General features: G+C 43.8%; 1 protein-coding gene across 2 annotated transcripts in view; it reads left to right on the top strand.

The window, feature by feature from the left end:
* Positions 1-7,562: 7,562 nt before the first annotated feature.
* Positions 7,563-12,981, top strand: part of PIK3C2A (phosphatidylinositol-4-phosphate 3-kinase catalytic subunit type 2 alpha) — a 49,377-nt gene continuing 43,958 nt past the window's right edge. The window contains exon 1 of one of the 2 annotated variants that reach the window (XM_081889192.1): positions 7,563-7,685. The gene's annotated coding sequence lies outside the window, so the exon portion shown is untranslated. Of the gene's footprint in view, positions 7,762-12,981 lie in introns of both variants that reach the window. The other variant, XM_081889191.1, reaches the window with a different exon arrangement.

The following is a 12,981-nucleotide window of genomic DNA, read 5'->3' as shown; positions in this document are numbered from 1 at the left end:
TTGCAGTTAACCCCTTCCCCCATTATACAGACACACACTGGCTGCCATTTTAGAGAAACTGCAGAGAAATCTCATTGTCACTGCTCTCCACAATCAATAGTCACAACTGCAGCCTTGGTTAGGACTTTGTTTGAAGCTGCACAGCAATGTGTCAATTATGTCAAGGAACAACATGATCTCACCAGCAAAATATGAAGAAGCACAGGGAGGTGGATTCTTCAGGGTTTAGATAATTGGAATGGCCAAAAGTCAGTACTTTTGGACGCACTAATGAAATAGAAAGCTGAACAACAAAATTAGTAATTGATTTCAGCGGCTAACATGGGTCAATTAGGTCTAGTACCCACGGAAAACATTTTATGCACTTACTGCCTGTGGCATAAAGTCCATACCCTGCATAGATTAAAATGTGTGAACAAATTTTAAATTACGCCTGGCAATGCATAAGAACCATGCAATGAGTTTTGTACATTAAAGAAGATTGAGACTTGTGTACCTTAAACAGCTGTCCCTCCTTTTACTCACACTGCCTGAGAAACCACTTTTGAAAATGGGAGAAGTTAAAAAGCAGTTTGTAATATGGCAAGAGGGTCTTCAATCCAAAAGGAAATAAGAATTATCCCAGGCATGCAGAAGCTCTTGGGCTTATATAAAAACTTATTAGGGGTTCAAGTCGTTTAGGGTTTTTGATATTAATTGAATAGCTTTATCTCGTCCATCGTGTTCTACTTTTTGGCATTCCTCTTATTACTGCTGCTTCCCCCTCCTCACTTAATAATAATAATTTTTATTATTTTCCCCTGCCCATCTGGCTGGGTTTCCCCAGCCACTCTGGGCAGCTCCCAACAGAATTAAAAGCACAGTAAAACATTAAAAACTTCCCTAAATTTCTTTTACTATACTCTTTTACTGAGTCTTTTTCTCTCTTTTTGTAGGATAATTAGTATTCTTTAGCCTGCAGATAAGTTGCAGTAAAAAAACAAGCCAAGACTAACATACTGTATATTATTCTGCTGGTTCTTTCAGAGATAACTAGGCCAGATGAATCAGTTCCAACACTTAATGTGACCAAGTAATAAAACCCAGGATGGAGCTATGCAGATAGGAATAAGCTACTGCAGTGGCGTAGCGTGGGTTGTCAGCACCCGGGGCAAGGCAAGTAATTTGCACCCCTTAACCCGTGGATTTGCGCCCCCTAACCCTAACCCCCAGATGTTGCGCCCGGTGCGGCCGCCCCCCCCCCCCGCACCCCTCACGCTACGCCACTGAGCTACTGTAAATTCTTACAGTCCATCCAGGGACAAGGAACCACTCACCTGAGTGTACCCCTTTACTTTCACTAGTCTTAAGTGAACAGCTGCAATTCCTTCTTGCTGTATCACATTCCAGTGGGTGTCTCAGGGCCCTCACAGGATTTATAAGCAACTTGGCAAAATATTCACCAAGGAGAGCAAAGCTGAAGGTGCAACACAGTCCAAACAAACCAGGGTCAAGCAGAGGGGATAATTTCAGGTCCAAAACAAGATCCAGAGGCAAAGTCAAGCAACGGTCAAAGGTCAGTATCACAGAGAGTTCAGGCAAGATACAACACAGCAAAGCATGCAAATTACATCAAGGAGCCCAAAACCTATGTTGTTTCCAGAAAACAGAAGGCCCAAGAGGGAGACCTTGTAAACTCCCTTCTTGTAGACCACACCCTAACCACAGCTGCTGGTAGTGAAGATGTTTCAGGAATTGCTTGCTCACAAGCCACGCAATGACTCTTGAGTCTGTGAATACATACTGTGCTGTTGTTCTTTAGCCCAGACCCGGACCTTTTGGTGCCAGTATGCCTGAGGACTGGAAGGCGGGCCCACCTTCTCCCATGACAGCAAAAATGTTCCTCAGCAGGTGTCTCCTCCTGATGGCCTCTCAAGGAGATCCTCAGTGCTAGTTCTAGCTCCTCAAGGTACTTGACATGTTAGGTGCCTGTGAGGGAAAGTAAGGGAGGGGAGAAAGGGAGGGGAACAGAAGCAACCGTCAGACTGAAGGAAAGGAAAAAAGGAGAAGACTCAGTCTAGGGCTACTTCAACGCCTTTGGGTCCCCAACGCCTTTGGGTCCACACACACTCTGTCCTCCTTCCTCCAATTAAGCCTCCTGCTGAGCCAGGAAGCCCCAACCCCACTTTCTCTGAATGGAAAGAGACTGAGGGAGCATTGAAGGAAATTAGGAAGGGAGATTGAATACTGTATTATTATTAAACAGGAACAGAAAGGAAGGCAGGCAGGCAGGCTGCAGCACCTTTCTGTATGTTCGCTTAAAGAAGGTATATTTCCAGGGGGCTGCAGAGCAATTTTTTAAAACATAGTCCACAACAACTCATACATACAAACAAACCCACCACCATTGACAATTTAATTATCAAAATTAAACTCCTATCCCCTTACACAAAGAAAACATAACATAAAAATAAAAGACTTCCTTTATCCTGTAAACGGCCTCCTTATTTACTTCTTGTGAGAGCATTTTTTTTTTTTAAGGAAGTGGTAGGCCAAATAGGTTTGGGAACCTCTGACTTAAGAGTCTATAGTTCAGCAAATCCTGCCTCAAATTAGAAGGTTAATTACAACACCTCCAGAGCTAATGTCTGTACTTAGCTGGAAGAAAGCTAAGTACAGTACAGACATTACTGTACTTCCACAGTACTGTGGAAGTCCCTACCACAAGGAAATAACAGGGGCAAACAATGTGGCAATTTCCAAAGAGAGATTACATATCAATAGAAAATGTTAGTTATTCCTAGCTCATTATGCCAATCTTTGCCTCAGCCCATCACCATTTTGTTCTGGCTCTGTATTACTGTTTTGTAACTGATGGGCCACAATCATTTTTACCCCACTTGTGGACTCTAGTGTGAGTATGAACCCACAGTGATTAGTTAATGTGCTGACTGCTTTAAAACATTACCACCACAACACAGTAATCCTTAATCAAGGTTTTGACCTACTTTCACAATCCATCACACTGATAAAATGGCAATCTCTGCAAAAAACATAAACACCGTTTCACAGTATAGTCCCACAATATACTTTTGTATGCAATGGTTGATTTTAAAACTGTAGGGCCCTATTTAACTATTATGGATCTTTTGGATTGTGATATTTTTCCAGAACAACAATTTAGATATGTTTTGACTCGATCCAACACACCAGAGCCTCATTTGTAAGTTAATATTGTCTCATCCATAGTGAAGGTCTTCAACAACAATAAAAGTCAGCATACATAAGATATTCCAAAATTATGTGTGACTGCTTCTTGTGTGAACCAGACAGAGGACAGGAGGTGGACATTAATCCTATCAAGCTTTTCCATTTCCTCTCCCCGCCCTCCCCTCCCAGTCCCAGCAGCTAACCAATGATGAAGAAGAGAGAAAAAAGATATTGAATATGTCTTTCTTCCTGACCTACAGAGTTCCATGGCAAGAGGCACTGAGACATAGGTGGTACGTTGCAGTTATCACAACATACAGAATATGGGAAGGAAGGAAACTATATGGATAAGTGTAGAGTCAAAGGTGGAGTTATATAGTAACCCTGGCTAATATTCCTATTAATTGCTCATTTTGCCTTTATTTATAAATGGAGCAATTATTGAGTGTTCTAAATAATTTCTTTAGGATATGTTGTTACCTTTGAGATCAGCTTTTTAATATTTTAAAATGGAAAAGTAGCATAAAATGTTTTAAATAGATAAGGGAGGAAAAAGAACTACTCAGTACTAATGTTTCCATATGCTGTTTATGAAAAGGATTAAAGAGGGTCCCTTATTTCCAACATTGTCAGCGTCTGCATACTGCTTAGTTAAGCTTAATTGTGGTTTAAAGGTGAATACAGTGTGCTGGTGCACAGGCTGAAAAATCACAGCTGCTTTGCTCTTCCCATCCTCCTGCTGCTCTTGTGGTGGCAGGGAGCTAAGCCACGGTTTGGCTTAGCATTGTGTCCAAATGCAGGCTCATGGTTTGTTTTCCCCCAGCAAACAAAGAATGTGCCCAGCTTCAACATAACACTGACTAAACCAAGCCACATTTTAAGTCCCAGCAGCACACCAGTAGCAGGGGTCGGGTAGGAACGGAGTGGTTGCAAATTTCAGTAGTATATGCTGCATGTTGACCTTTAAACCATAGTTAACAATACCGTAGTTTAAAGTGATTTGTGAACCAGGTTATAGGGTTGTACAGTATGTCAAATATTATTTCCTCAAATGCAACATTTGTCTAATAATTCAGTAGTTTTATGGAAAATAGAAAATATTCTGAGTCAATTCCATACAAATGTTGTAAGATATTATCTCAGGGTATGGTGGCACTGTGGGTTAAAGTACAGAGCCTAGGACTTGCCGATCAGAAGGTCAGCGGTTCGAATCCCCGCGATGGGGTGAGCTCTCGTTGCTTGGTCCCAGCTCCTGCCCACCTAGCAGTTCGAAAGCACGTCGAAGTGCAAGTAGATAAATAGGTACTGCTCCGGCGGGAAGGTAAACGGCATTTCCACACACTGCTCTGGTTCGTGAAAAGTGGCTGGCCACATGACCGGGAAGCTGTACGCTGGCTCCCTCGGCCAATAAAGTGAGATGAGCGCCGCAAACCCAGAGTCGGTCACGACTGGACCTAATGGTCAGGGGTTCCCTTTACCTTTACCTTTATGGTCTGATTGCATGAGGCCACCACTTTGCTGAAGCTAAGCAGATGAGTGCCTGGATGGATGACTGCCTGGGAACCACATGTACCGTATTTTTCGTCCCATAGGGCGCACCGGCCCATAGGACGCACCTAGGTCCAGGTGTGGGGCTGGGGCGGGGGAAGCCCAAGCTTCCCCCGACCCCAGTCCCCAGAACAGGCTGCTATCCGCAAGCCGTGGGAGAGCTGCGCGACTTTGCACAGCTCTCCCACGGCTAGCGGAGAGCTTCCTGAAGCCTGGAGAGCGAGAGGGGTCGGTGCGCACCGACCCCCCTCGCTCTCCAGGCTTCAGCGAAAGCCTGCATTCGCCCCATAGGACGCACACACATTTCCCCTTCATTTTGGGAGGGAAGAAAGGAGGGGGGCATACACATGTAAAAGTATGAAATTACCTTTCCCTCTGTCCTCCTGTATCCTTGGACTAATCAGAGGTAAATTTAGCCCAGTTTTTAATATCAGGATTCCACGCTGAAAAACTCCCTAAATAAAACTCTGGGCTTATTTCAAGTGTTATTACTCTGCGGAGAATTGTGCATATCTCAGACACAGCAACTGATTTCTAAGAAGTGATGCAATTACAAGGTATTCAAGAGATTTTAAATAGCCTTATGGTCTTACTGGCATTTTAAATATTCAAGCAGCACAATCCTATGCATGTTTATTTGGATGTGTGTTTCACTGTGTTCAGTGGAACAAAAGTCTAAGTCTGATTTAATGCAACCTAACAAAAAAAAGTAAAGAAAGAGATGATTATGAGGGAAGCAGGACTGAGTGGCATACAAACTACTGTGTACTTTGTCCATTTCTCATATCGCTGGGCAACTCCTGGCTTATATAGGTGTAATTTTAACAATATTAGTTTAAATTTAGCAAAAGCAGTTAAAGTATTTTTTTCATTAAATTGCACCTTCACTAGGAATTAAATGTTTTTGGTTTTGAGTTTTGTCATAATACATTACAGGGGGGAAAGACTGAACCTCAGCCTTTAACATCTTTATATACTGTCAAAATTGTATAACCAAATTCAATGACAGTACATTTATTTCTCCTTCTTTATTTCTAATATTTTTTTCACCAGTAATTTTTGAACGATTGTTTCCATTGATATTAAACATGCATTATGTAATAGCTGTTTGCCTAGTCTAACCTGAAAATATACTGCCTAATTCTATTTTTCAGACCTAGTCTGCTCTTTCAATTGATATTACTTCATATGTCTTGTTTTAGTTTATTTTCCCTTGGGTACGTTCAGTCATTTCCCTGTAGCACATGATAAAGTTCAATGTTCCTGTATTTGCATACCAGCTCACATTTTTTATGCAAGTTTCCAGTAATTCAAAACATTCTTACTTAGATCTAATGGCAGGAACAGGAAATGATTGTTTACTCTCCCTCTCTTCTTTGAATCTATTTACTATCACTATACAAACCTGCGCTCAGTAGAAGCTAACTTGTGAATGAATCATTTAACCAGTGCCAACTAAACAATTACTTTTGGGTCGTTTTTAGAAATATGTGTATTGGTTTAGAAGCAGAATTATTGTTCCAAGTCCAACAATCACATTTGTACAGGCAGTGTCCTAATATTCACTCTAGTGATATACTGTGTTTAAAATAGATCATTCCTCCCCCTGGAATATAAGCTTATCGTCAAGGAGTAAAGTAAATGACCATCATGTTGTCCTTACTGCTGTAAAATGCAGACACTGGTGACATCTCCAACCTAGTCCTGACGTGCTGATCATAGATGCTGCCATAAACAGCACGTCCTCAGGAACAAAAGTCACGTTGTCTGGGACGAAGCATGAAATCCAACCCCTTTCGGTCACCCCACTGTTGTTTGCCTCCACCCATTATAGGAGACAGCCAGTGAGATGAGAAGTGGGAGGGTTTTGATTTTCGTAGAAAACAACTAGTGTTGAGACTGTGCCTTCCAAGTTCTCATGCCAGTTGCCACTCCAGGCCAAATTTTGAAGCTCTAGTTCGAAGAGTTAGTTATACCAATAATAGTTCTACTATTTTGGGGGTGAGGAATTTTGCTATCTGGCAAGAGATTAGTGGAAAGCTTAAGTTTCCACCCCACCCTTCTGCTTTCCTGGCAGGGATCCTGTTCCTTGAAGCTGCTTTGTGGCAAGCAGAAATACGAAATGAGGCTTTCTGAAGCACGAAGTTGAACATTACCTGCTGAATTTCTGTCATGCAGCTGTGAAAAGTGCACTGTGAGAAACAGATGACACCCCCTAAAAAGTATTTCTAGTACGAAACACTAGCTGGCAAAGAGTGCCTCGTACATTGCTCACTGGTCCACGTGGCAGGACGATGTGGGAAAAGGGCAGCCTTCAGGTGACGATGTATCGCACCTTGGTCAGTATCCAGGCACTTCCGAAAGCAATTAAAAGTGCATGCGCCGAGAATGACGTAACAAGTTAAGGTACAGCGTGTAGGAATGGTTGTAAACTCCACCCCCCCCCCGTCCTGTGCAACAGCCACGTGAAGAAAATTCAACTGGTGAAGTTATTCCCTTCACTGCAACCCGAAGGCTGGGAAAGGCTTTACCCGCAGAATGTTTTGTCCTGCAGCTGTTACCCAAGGAAGGCGGGCTGGGATGTGTGTGGTGGAGGGGCGGGGAACTCTACGGGGCAGCAACCCGAGAAGGGTGTTTCTGTGGCCCTTCTTGCACGTCTAAGCTCGACGAAGCGTCCTGTAGCATCCGAAAGCCTGCTCCCAACATTTGAAAAAGCCCGTATCCTATCAGCGTGCTTCGAAGCAGCCAGCTCCTCACGAGCCCAGCGCTCGACCCGGCCTCCCTGCTGCGGCTCCGCCTTCGCCGCCCCTTCCCTCAGCCGGCCTCCCCTCGCTAAGAGCCGGAAGTGGACGCGCGGCAGCAACAGCCATCCCAGCGCGGGGAGCGAAAGAGGCGGGGAAGCAGCAGCAGCAGGAGGAGGAGAAGCGGGCTTGGAGTCGAGCTCGCCAGTAAGTTTCTCCGCGGCGGGGACGACGGGAAATGGCTGCGGCGACGGCTGGTGCTTCGGGATGGAGGCTCGCTGAGGTGAGGGCGAGTCTGGAAGGCTGCGAGGGGAAGGAGAAGGGAACGGGAGAGACCCCTCGGGGGGCGTTTGCTGCAGGCGAAACGCGGTTCCGAGGAGGCGCATCCCCGCGCTCAAGCTTTGCTCAGCCTCTCTGGGCCGCCTGCTTCCTCGCCGCTGAGGCCGCGCTTCCTCGCTCGGTCCCCGAAAACCCCAAGGCATAGTGAACCCCAAGGCGCCCGCCGAGGGGCTTCTTCGCTAACTCTCCTGGAGGAGGAGGAGGAATGAATGAGGGGGGCTGGTCTGCTTGGGTCGTCTGGCGCCCGAGGCCAGCCAATTAAGGTGGCGCCGAGGAGGAGCTGCCTGCGTGTGGCTCCACTTCGGAGTAAGGAGACGCTGGAGCAGATAAGGAGGCCTCCTCCATGCTGCCTTGCGAGAAATAGGGCAGGCGAGGAATAGTCTCTCGCTTTCCCACTCCTCCCACCCACCCCCTCGCCTTCGAGGCCTTGCAGAGCAGTTGTTTTGTTTTGGGGTTTTTTTGGCACACGCAAATGACTGCGTCTTCCCGCTAATCGTGTTGCGTCGAGAGACGGAGAACAAGCGCTAGTTTTGACTCACCAAAACAAATTCCCACGGGTTTGGTTTGGGGGGGGGGCTAATAAATTGCGGCTTGAGCATCCTTGGGCAGGTTGGCACGCAACCTAGAGACATATGATTGCTCGCACCCCAGCGTGTGTTGACAGTAGTTGCAAATGCTGCTGGTGTTTCACCGGTGTCCATGTGATCAAGCCTCAAAGTAGTAATTAACAGTGGTAATATATATGCTGTGGTGCATAGGAGCAGGTTTTTATGGCCAAAGGCCCTTGGGTACCACAAGTTGTAAAGCAGCAGTTGGACTGGGAAACGTTTAATACATGCAGCCAGATTTGATTATCACCAGTGTTATTTCTGGGGTGTGCTAATAGATGCTAGAACAGCTAAACAAAACACTGTAATGTTGCCATGGGTGCTTATAGGAACTATAGTAGAACTCTCTGATTCTAGGTTCAGACACTAGTGGTATTTGATTGTATTTGTGGACACCAGATATAAGGAGCAATATTTGTTACTGGCTGTTTTATATTTTGTATCATATAAATATCTTTGTTTACTGGGATACTGAAGAGCTTAATTGATTTTACTTGTTGGCCTATTATTATTTAGAATTGTGTTTACTTTTAAAGATCTGATGCTCAAATGCTGAGTTTTTATCCCTTTAGACTTCTTGGATGTGTAGTCTCTTTGCTGTGAGAAGGCTTAGAAGTGTTCTGAGTGTTTATACTTCTTACTAGTTTTTTGTTACAGAAGCTGGTTCGGAGGACATATACAATGCATTCTGTATTATTTTGCAACTGCAGTTTTCTAAAGAGGAATCATGTCACAGGGTGGGATTCAGCTCTGTTTTACTCAGAGTAGACTCACTGAAATATATGTACCTAACTTATTCATGCTTGTCAATTTCAATGTGCCCTGAGTAAAACGTAGTTGAATACCACCCATAGTTTCACAGAATTGAGACATGATTCTGTGGTAAACAGAAAAGAGTAAAATTGCTACATTCAAGTTAAACTTCACTTGTATATGATGCTGGTTTTTGATCTTAACTATTTGCTGTTCAAGTGACTCATCGGGCAGTTTTATATTTCACAAAAGAGTAAAGTTCTTGTTATTCAAGGAAGAGGCATAAGAAATGTAAAAGTTTAATGTGTACAGTTTTATTTGAGGCAGCAGCCGATAAGAACTGAAGCATACAGTATATGGTAGGAGCATAAGTGTAGGTTGTACTTATTTATAGCCATTCAGTGGAAGTTAATATATTTATGGAATCTCTATATTTAGTATGCACTGACGTACAGAGGAGAAAAATAAACTATAAATGATTAGAAAATCTGTTGCTTCTGGCACCAGTACAAAACAGTCCATAGTTAAAGTTCTGATTCTGCAAGTATTGAAACTTATCCACAAGTTCACTGTTAGTTGTATTTTTGCTTTAGCATGTCAAGTTGGGAACAGGATAGCGAGAAGTAAGGTGTGACAACCCTGAAAGCAGAAATAAAACTGGGAAAACTGAGGGAAATTCACATTTCCCAGGGATTCCCCCTATGGTTTCATACTTAATATCCCCACATATCTTCATACTGGATCTTTTCCTCTGAGGAATGTTTGTCCTCCACCCACCACATTCCATTGTCCTTTGTGGCAGGCTTTTTTGTCATTCTGCGTATGTTGCTCTTGCCACTTTGTGCTGCAGAAGTAAAGATCCCATTAACATAACTATTTTTACAGTGACATATTCAGTGTTGGCATGCTGAACTCATTTGAATGTTTTGATATGTGAAGCTGCTTTGTACAGAGTCAGACCATTAGTTCATCTAGAAATTCCCCAGTTTTGAATAGATTTTTTCCAACTTTGCCAGGGCATGCCAGGGATATCTGCTACTGATGTTATATGCCTCCTCTATCTCCTTAAATGCCAGTGGCTTCAAGATTTAATCCTATGTTTTTTGTTTGCAAAAATGCCAGTATTGTATCATCTTATTAACTTTACTGCATATGCCTCTGGCAGCTGTTTTAATGTCTTCCATGTCTTTCATCACATAAGATTTAATATTCTGCAACCAGAAAATTATATGGATAGTGCATTAAATAAGGATAGTGGGTTAAATTTGAGGGTGTAAATTCCAAGATCCAGCATAGGTTTCCCTTTGGAGAAAAGCAGAGAATATTGTTGCCTATTTTTCATGCAGATACCTACACTGCATCTCATAATCATCATACTCATATTGCTGGAGCATCCCCTAATAATAATAATAATAATAATAATAATAATAATAATAATAATAATTTATTTCTACCCCACCCATGTGGCTGGGTTTCCCCAGTTACTCTGGGCGGCTTTCAACAGAACATTAAAAACAGAATAAAACTTCAAACAAACACTAGAAACTTCCCTAAACAGGGAAGTTCAGATTGCAACCATTCCTTCAGATGTCTTCTAAAAGACGGATAGTTGTTTATTTCCTTGACATCTGCTGGGAGGGCGTTCCACAGGGTGGGCGCCACAACTAAGAAGGCCCTCTGCCTGGTTCCCTGTAACCTCACTTCTCACAATGAGGGAACCACCAGAAGGCCCTCGGCACTGAACCTCAGTGTCTGGGCTAAATGATGTGGGTGGAGACGCTCCTTCAGGTATACTGGGCCGAGGCCATTTAGGGCTTTAAAGGTCAGCACCAACACTTTGAATTGTGCTTGGAAACATACTGGGAGCCAGTGTTGGTCTTTCAGGACCAGTGCTATAAGGTCTCAGTAGCCAGTCTCAGTCACCAGTCTAGCTGCCACATTCTGGATTAGTTGCAGTTTCCAGGTCGCCTTCAAAGGTAGCCCCATGTACAGAGTGTTGCAGTAGTCTAAGCAGGAGATAACTAGAGCATGCACCACTCTGGTGAGACAGTCTGCGGGCAGGTAGGGTCTCAGTCTGTGTACCAGATGGAGCTGGTAGACAGCTCCCCTGGACACCCCTGCTCCCCTGGAAGCAGGTGTGTCTGTGTGCAGTTATCTAAGAGCAATTATTGGCTTTTAAAGTCCTTCATGTGCTGGACCCCAGTTACTTTTCAAAGGGCCTTCTCCCAAGGGAAGCTTTGTCTCTCATGTTGATGGACTTGGTCCACTGTGTGGCGACATAAAAGAGCACTTTCTCTTTTTTGTGCAAAACCCACACACACCCCGTGCCCAGTAGAACTCTCTTCCTGTGGCAGTGCAGATGGTGGACTACGGTGGATTTACCTGTTGTCCCAGGCATTTGGGGTAAACCTGTGAAGGACACAATTTCTTTAGGTCTTTTCATGCTGTTGTGCTTATTAATTGGATTTACTAATGACACTTTTTAATTAATGTAAATTTGGGGTTGTATATTTTATGATAAGGGACGCAGGTGGCGCTGTGGGTTAAAGCCTCAGCGCCTAGGACTTGCCGATCGAAAGGTCGGCGGTTCGAATCCCTGTGGCGGGGTGCGCTCCCGCTGCTCGGTCCCAGCGCCTGCCAACCTAGCAGTTCAAAAGCACCTCCAGGTGCAAGTAGATAAATAGGGACCGCTTACCAGCGGGAAGGTAAACGGCGTTTCCGTGTGCGGCTCTGGCTCGCCACGTGACCCGGAAGTGTCTTCGGACAGCGCTGGCCCCTGGCCTCTTAAATGAGATGGGCGCACAACCCCAGAGTCTGTCAAGACTGGCCCGTACGGGCAGGGGTACCTTTACCTTTACCTTTATATTTTATGATATGTTGTAAACCACCCTGGGATCACCATGTGATGAAGGGTGATCTACAAATTTTAAAATAAATAAAGTCTGGATTGAACCCATTGCATGTAATTCATTGTATATGAGCAATGCCAGATGAAATGTATGGTTTCCAATGCAGAACATTCTTCTAAGTAAGAAATCTCATCTGGTTTAAAATGGATTCTACAGTTGGACTGAGTTGTGTTGGCAAGACAGTACAGCACAATTTTGCACAGTTACTGATGTGGAAATAAACCGCTTTTAAGTTTAGATATGCTCTTCCAAGCATTGCATTTGTAGCAATATATAGAATTAATATACATAAACAATGCACTTGTTCTAATAATTGTGAGAAATATGTAGCTGTGAGTAGCTGCTGTTAATTACAGCTGAAGTATTTTATATACATTTCTTGCTTAGTCTTAGTGTTATGTGTGAATGCAGCCAATAAGTAACACTCTTATTTGTTTATTCCCATCACCTATGTTCTTTTGCTGAATTCTAATGCCTGTGCTTATCTACCCTATCCAGCTCTGTTGGAAATACTGGAAGAAGGGTAGCCAGAGCTAACCCTGACACCAATGGAAGTCTGAACAGCGTGCTTGCTGAAACTTGAGTGGCTGCACTTTTTCAGCCCCTGTTCTCGGACTACCTACAAAATTTGATCACACTCACACGTCATTCTTAGGGTTTGCATGTTCCCCTCTAGTTGGGTTATGTGTGTGTGTCTCACAGATGAAGAACCTAGGCTTTATTAGAAACCAACAGTCCTTGGGACTGTGTACCTGAATGACACAAAAGGAAGCAGGAGCAGGAATTATTTAAGCATAGGTTAATTTTATTACTTCATTCATTGCATTTATGTGCTGCCTCATAACACAAAATTCTATAGGCTACTTAGCCCAAACCAAATTCGTATGCAGCTGG

This window comes from Podarcis melisellensis (assembly GCF_964234715.1).
Source record: "Podarcis melisellensis genome assembly, chromosome: 1".
Taxonomy (NCBI): Eukaryota; Metazoa; Chordata; class Lepidosauria; order Squamata; family Lacertidae; genus Podarcis; species Podarcis melisellensis.
Note: the sequence above shows the minus strand (reverse complement) of the source record. Positions and strands in the feature narration are given on the sequence as shown.